Consider the following 7919-nt stretch of genomic DNA (forward strand, 5'->3'; position numbering starts at 1 on the left):
TAAATCATGCTGCTATAAAGACACATGCACATGTATGTTTATTGCAGCATTATTCACAATAGCAAAGACTTGGAACCAACCCAAATGTCCAACAATGATAGACTGGATTAAGAAAATGTGGCACATATACACCATGGAATACTATGCAGCCATAAAAAATGATGAGTTCATGTCCTTTGTAGGGACATGGATGAAATTGGAAATCATCATTCTCAGTAAACTATCGCAAGAACAAAAAACCAAACACTGCATATTCTCACTCATAGGTGGGAATTGAACAATGAGAACACATAGACACAGGAAGGGGAACATCACACTTCGGGGACTGTTGTGGGGTGGGGGGAGGGGGGAGGTATAGCATTGGGAGATATACCTAATGCTAGATGACGAGTTAGTGGGTGCAGCGCACCAGCATGGCACATGTATACATATGTAACTTACCTGCACGTTGCGCACATGTACCATAGAGCCTAAAGTATAATAATAATAATAAAAAAAAAGAATAGATTTAATGAAGGATGTGTATTATCTCTACACTGAGAATTATAAAACACTGCTGAGAGATGAAAGGAGACCTAAATAAATGGTAAGACATACCATTTTCAAGAATTGGAAGGCTCAATATTGTTTATATTTAAATTCTCCCAAAACTGATCTATGGAATCAACACTGTTCCAAATGAAATCCCAGTGTGTGGGTGTGTGTGTGTTGTGCATGTGAAAATTGTCAATTTGATTTTAGAATTATACATAATTGCAAAAGTCTTAGAAAGTACAAGACAATTTTGAAGAAGACAAACACATTTGGTGGATTTATATTACTGTACTTCAAGATTTACTATCAAGATAGTATATATAGGTGCAATTAAAAAAAAAACTAACAAAAGACTCAATGGAATAGAATATAAAAATCGAGAAGTAAACCCACACAAATATGGCCACTTACGTTCGAGAAAGATGTGCATCATTGCAATATGGAAATGATGGCCTTTACAGTAAATGATGCTATAACAATTGGATATCCATACAGAATAAATGAATCTTTAGCACTATCTCTGATCCATATCTCACGCCATACACAAAAATTAATTTGAGATGGATTATAGACCTAAATATATGAATAAGACAAAATTTATAAAGTAAATTTTATAGGAAAATACGTTCATGACCTGGGGATAGGCAAAAATTTCTTAAGTAGGACATGTAAAGCACCATCCATAAAACAAACAAATTTTGATAAATCTGACTTCATTTAACTTAAGATCTTATGTTAATAAGACACCCGTGGAAGAGTGAAAAGACAAGTCACAGATTAAACGAAGGTATTCACAATGCTTACATGGAACAAAGGACTCCAATTATATTCAGAATAAATAAATAAAGCATAAGTAAAAGATGAACAACGTATTAAAAAAATAAGCAAAGACTTGAACAGACCTTTCAGAAAAGAAGATATCCAAATGGCCAATCAGCATTTGCAAAGGTATTTAATGTCATTGCTCATCAGGGAAATACAAATTTAAAAACAAGAAATATCACTATACTGTACCAGTTCGACTTAAACTAAAAGGACTGCCAATACTAAATGCTAGGACAGACACAGATCAAAATTCTTATTTTGTAAAATTCTTATACATTGCTGTGAGAAATAAGATTATTACAACCACTTGAGAAAACTGTTTTTGCATTATCTTCTAAAGCTAAAGATAATGACCTAGGAATCCCACTCTTAGATATGTACATATAAAATATGAGTGTGTATGTCTACATAATGATTTGTACAAAAATATTTATGGCAGTTTTATTTACAATAGCCCCAAACTGGAAATAATCAACATTTTCAGAAAGAGGAAAATGATGCTACGGACTGAATTGTGGCCTCTCAAAATTCATGTTGAAGCCCTAACCCACAATATGATGGTATATGGAGACTTAGCCTTTGGGAGATAATTAGTTTTTGGAGAGGTCATGAGAATGCAGCATTCATGACAGGAAGAGAAAGAGATAGGCACTAAGGAAAGGCCAAGTAAGGACACAGTGAGAAGTTGGCCATCTGTAACCCAAGGAGAGAGGTCTCAGCAGACACCAGTCCTGCTGGCACCTTATTCTTGGACTTTCCAGCCTCCAGAACTGTGAGAAAATAATGTTCTATATGGTATGTTCTTATGGGAGCCCAAGCTGACTAAGACAAATGGTAAATATATTGTGATATATTCATACAAGTAAGGTATACACAACAGTAAAAAATGAATGAACCCCTGGCTCACACTACATTAATGGATTGCAAAGATATTATGCTGATGGAACAAAAGCCAGATACAAAAGAATGCAGACTGTTGAATGTCATTTATATAAAGTTCAAGATAGGCAGAACTAATTGATAGTTATCTCGGAGGGTGAGGAGGGCCTCACTTAGAAGGGGCATGAAAGTACCTTATAGGGTATTTCAAATATTCCATGTCTTGATTGGAATGGTGGTTATATATCAAAATTCATTATACCTAAGATCAGAGGATTCTACCTAAGAATGTTTAGAAAAATCTCCACTGGTTCCCTCTTTTTCTTTGCATGACACATAATGGATGTCCTTTATTATTTCGGTTTAATTTTCTCCACCCACCTCCCTGCCCTTTTTTTTGAGACAAAATCTCACTCTATTGCCCAGGCTGGAGTGCAGTAGCATGATCTCAGCTCACTGCAACCTCCACCTCCAAGGTTCCATTGTGCTTCACTTGACACATGTGTCTTGGGTTCCAGGTCTGCTACTTCTTAAGCTTCACACTTTTTCAACTCCATACCATCACTCATTCTTATGAATTGTCTCATCTGAAAAGTCCGTTACCACTTTCTGCCTAATGAAATCCTACATGTATTTTGGTGTTCAGTGCTATTAGTGAATTATTTTCTGATACTTTTGGGCAGAAATCTTCCTCTGTTAGAACATTGTTCCTATACAAGACAAGTCACAGATTGGAAGAAGGTATTCACAATGATCACATGGAACAAAGAACTCCAATTATATTCAGAATAAATAAATAACTCATAAATTAATTAGGAAAAGATGAACAACATATTAAAAAAATAAGCAAAGACTTGAGCATTTATTATATCCTTCTGCAATTAGCTGTATGTGAATTTTCCCATTAGAGTGTGAACCCGAACCCCTTGAAGGTAAGTACCATGGCTAGTTAATCTTTACATTTTAGGCGTATAGCACAGCACTAAAAAATATATTAGTGCCTAGAGTAATTAACAGGACATACTTTCTAGCCCTGTTGCCCAAGAGAGAAATGTAAAGTCATTGCACCAGAAGGGCTGTAGGGTCCATTTTTACTCAAGTGAGATGTCTGATATTTGCGTCAGGAACTGAAAAGGAAGAGATTATTAGTGCCAATAGGGGTTTAACTTTTCACCTTCTGTCACCAGAGCAGGAGATGGCTGATCATGCAAAGAACACTTAATTGTCAGAGAAACTGCAGACCCAGCATTCTTGGAGAGACAGCTGCTGCATTATGCAGCCATTCTCAGGATTAATAGGTACAGACTATACCTTAGTTGGGCTCTTTTTTTGTTTGTTTGTTTGTTTTTTAAGGAAAAAAGGCTCAAGCCATGTACCAAGCAATGTAACAGAACAAAAGAAACTTCAAGGCAGTACATACATTGAAATTGGAGCAGTAACCCATTAGAAACCCAAAATAGCTATTGGGACTGGGTACTTTATCTCTTTTCTTTGCCAACTATTTTATCCTTCTCCAATTCTTCTTGAACTTGACCCTTCTTTTAATTTGGCCTATCATGATTTCTCTGTTCACTTCTATCATACCCTTTCAATTTTATATTCACCATTAACTGCCTCACTTGATCTATATTACTTAATTCAAGTTCCCAAGGGTGGGAACCCTTGGGATTAACCCAGCTCATCATTTCCTGCTAAGTTATGACCTAGGTCACTAGCCCTTCCCAGCAGGCACTAAATTAAATAATTTCTCCATATATCATCATATATTGATATTTGTATCATGTATTCACTAAATAGCAATTATTAGAGACTCTGATGGTCAAAACTGGTAATTATGCATTTCCTACTTTGAAAAATTGTAATGAGGCTTATTTTGTTTAGTGATTATATCCATATTAGTAGATGTTAAATGAATGTTTATTAAATTAACAACAAACACTTGTGTCTAGAAAATATTCTCCAGTCACTTTTGGAGATGTTACATATACTTAAATCACAGTAGAAACTCAAAAATTGTTGTTGGTTAAGTTGGAAATTTAAATGTGCTTTGCTCATCCTCAGCAAATTAGATTATGATACTCTTGTGAGGATTGCAAATAATTTAAGAAATATCTCAGGGACAGTCCACACATTAAATTTTCTCTTTTTTTGTCTCTGCAAATATTAAATGCATAAAAAATAAAGCTAAGGATGAGACCCATATCTACACACTTGAGCATGTGTTTGTGGTAGAAAAACTGAGCATCGGATTCAAAGAGTTATTTATATTTCTAGTGGCATGCTTGTTTCTCTAGTAGTTGTGATTTAGGTACCTAAAAAAATACAAGTCTGTCATGTAATTTTGTCATTTAGTCAAAATCTGATAAAATTATTAAATTTAAATACAACTTCACACGTTGTCTGAAGCATGATTTGTTCTGTTTGCATTTTCCTTGAATGGGGCCTTGTCAAGCACTTGGTTGGATTCAGCATCGCTTAAAGTCAGCCCTTAATTCTGACTGCCCTTACAAATGTAGGAGAGCAGCCAGTTTCAACACATGACTCTCGGAGTTCATTTGGGGTTTTGTCGGCAGAGTGCAAAAAATATATATTTGTTGTTATCGGTTGAGTGCGTAAACTGGCATTTTTCTAGATATTATATGGCTATATAAATTATATCTGGATATTAAATTATTGGCACAGGCATTTGCTATTTTGAAGAAACTAATTAAGTCTAAATGACTAATTCCCAGTTGCAGAGTCATGAACACAAAATATGATTCATGGAAGTAGGCAGCACTTCACATCCAAGACATGGTAACGCTTTATTTGTGTGCATTTAAGGAAGACGGTGGCAGGAGTTCATTTGCTGCACCTGTTACCGAAAGTTGTGAAGGTAAGGAAGAGCCTGGAATTGTCTGCACATCATGCCCATTGGCACTTCAGGAATGATCGCTGACGCCAGCCCCACTCTGGTAACCCTGCTTCTGAGAGCCTCTTCATGACTCACACACAATGAGCACTGAACATGAAGAAACTGAGAGGAGGGCCTGAAAACCTCCACAGAAATCAGTGGTAAACAAAGGAGGCTGTTGAGGTGGGAGTAGAGAACTTATTTTCCTTTCTGTTTTATAACAAGTGATAGGCTTGCATTCGCTGATTTAAGAATATTTACGAAGCATATATATTATACTTGTTAGTTTTGCTTCTGTATTTGAATCAGGAGCTATCTTCATCACACACATAATTTTTTTAAAGCACTGACTTTTTCTAAAAAATGTGATGCTTAGGGCTTGTATAAAGGATGCTTAGAATTTGTATAAAACACTTGGTTCCTACTGTTTTGTAACCCTCCATCTGCTCTTCCCATTAAGAAAGAAAACAGAGCAGGCAAGCATTGCTTACTGAAACTGCTATGTAGGCAGTCATGTTTTATTTTATTTCACTGCTTAACATTCATTTTCCTTTTTAAAACAGCATCCTTATCGCTATAATCAAAGGCTTGATGTCTTCTATTCAAGGACAAATCTAGACCAATCAGTTGCCCTGCTTTTGAATGTGAATCTTGAGTAGAAGAATAAGCAGTATGTTAATGGTTAGCTTTCCTCCCTCCTGGTAGTGGGGTCTTCAGCCTTTGCCAGCTGGGAGACAACTATGGGAGCTCCTGCTTCTGAGCTTTGGGAACTGACTTACTTTCTGCGTATTCTGAAACTCTGTTCTTCATCCTTTGATACATTTTGAAACCTTCTTCACTCCCTGATTTCCTTCCAATGAATTTTATGTCTGTAGTTTTCAATTACAGAGATTTCACTGATACATTACTTATAATTTTATTTTAAAATTTTCACTCAGAATGCAAATGATCACGACGCAAGCGACATTATGAAATAAAAGCAAATTCCTCATAAGTATTATGCATTTATTTTTAATAACAAAATATTAAAATTATCTCACAATTGTTGGAACAAATATGTCAGAAAACCGTGGTTGAAAAATGCTGATATCTGGCCTTAGAAGCTAGCACCTAATGGCAATCTGTTTCCAATTTTTCTGTAGAGATGGTTTCTGAGATCTAGAGACCATCTATAGAGATGGTTTCAAGCTTTAGGATCTGGGAATTTAAGACAACATAATTATACCATTCGTAGGAACCTACTGGAGTGAGAAAAATTCTACCCAGGGGAGCCTTTGGCTAAGCTGAAAAGAAAATGAGAGGAAGGAGACTAGGGTGTATGTGGGAAAGACCAGAAGAAGAACTTCAAGGATGAGGTTGGAATAGATTGAAAGAGAATACACAGCTTTACCGTACTGTCACATCTTTGGTGTGTAAGTAATGTTCCTGGGTTTTCCAGGTGGTAAGGCACTAGGTAGGTCATTCATTCACTATGTAGGTTACTTTTTTTTTTTTTGGAAGTCCTTGTCCTTTACTGGGCAAGGGGTGAGGGAAGCAGACAGACCAGTTGGACATAGTAGATGGGTGTGTGAGGACAAATGCTACCCAAAAACCAGCCAACCTATACTCCCCTGAAATGTATGCTAATGCCCTTCAAACTCTGGGCAATGGTTTCACACACAGCCTCTTCCAGGGATAAAAGAAGGGGTTCTTGTAAAACTTCTTGTTACTCTCAACCATAGAGGCAAGTTCTGAGTTCTGGTTTTCCTGGGACACTAACTCTAGGCACAAAGATCTCTGGAGTGATCAAGCATGGTGGAGTGGCTGGGTGAGTGTTTCAAAAGGATAAGTAGAACAGGCCCAAGCCCTGTTACAACGTCAGTGCCTGTATATGGCTTCTCAGTCCAACCAGAAATTGACGGAGAGGCATGTATATGGTGAAAAGATATACATATGTTTAGGATTAACCAGCTGCACTCAGTTTAGATGATCCCAATTTTGTTGGCAACATCCAAAGCATCGTAATCAGGAGCCAGTTGAACACATGCCTTCTTCTCTCCATCAGGCCGAATCAGGGTGTTGACCTCGGCCACATCAATGTCATAGAGCTTCTTCACAGCCTGTTTGATCTGGTGCTTGTTGGCTTTCGCATCCACAATGAACACAAGTGTGTTGTTGTCGTCTGTCTTCTCCATGGCAGACTCAGTGGTCAGCAGAAACTTGATGATAGCATAGTGATCAAGCTTGTTTCTCCTGGGAGTGCTCTTCTGAGGATATTTGGGCTGCCTCTGGAGTCGCAGTGTCTTGGGCCGCCAGAAGGTGGGTGACGTGCGATCTTTTTTTGTGTGTATGTGGCTGTGGACACCTTTCAACACTGCCTTCTTGGCCCTTAAAGCCTTCGCTTTGGCTTCTGCTTTGCAGAGGCAGGAGCTTCCTTCTTCACTTTTGGCACCATCTTGTCTCATGGTTACTTTCATAATGATAGTTACTATATAAGAGAATTGCCTCACTGAAGAGTCTGCTGAGATAGCATTCATTTTGTAGACGAATGGCCACACTGTTGTGATCATAGCTAATTGAACCCACTTGTGAGTCGCTAACATTGGGGCAGCCAATCTACAGTCTGACCAGTGGCCTATAATGATGGCCTGCTATGCAAAGCTCTTTTTAAGCAGGAAATAATCGTCATTAGCTAGGACAAACCTTCCTTTCTCTTGGGCATATCAATAGTGAAATCTATGAAGCATGTTATTCATGTGGAAAAGAGAATGTAGCTGTTAGCAGGGGCCATGAAAAGTCAAAGCTCTGA

The 7919-nt window shown here is 37.5% G+C and overlaps 1 pseudogene; it reads right to left on the bottom strand.

The window, feature by feature from the left end:
* Positions 1-7084: 7084 nt before the first annotated feature.
* On the bottom strand, positions 7085-7565 carry LOC129038548 (large ribosomal subunit protein uL23-like; annotated as a pseudogene).
* Between the last annotated feature and the right edge of the window lie 354 nt (positions 7566-7919).

The sequence above is a fragment of the Pongo pygmaeus genome, chromosome 5 (genome assembly GCF_028885625.2).
Source record: "Pongo pygmaeus isolate AG05252 chromosome 5, NHGRI_mPonPyg2-v2.0_pri, whole genome shotgun sequence".
Taxonomy (NCBI): domain Eukaryota; kingdom Metazoa; phylum Chordata; class Mammalia; order Primates; family Hominidae; genus Pongo; species Pongo pygmaeus.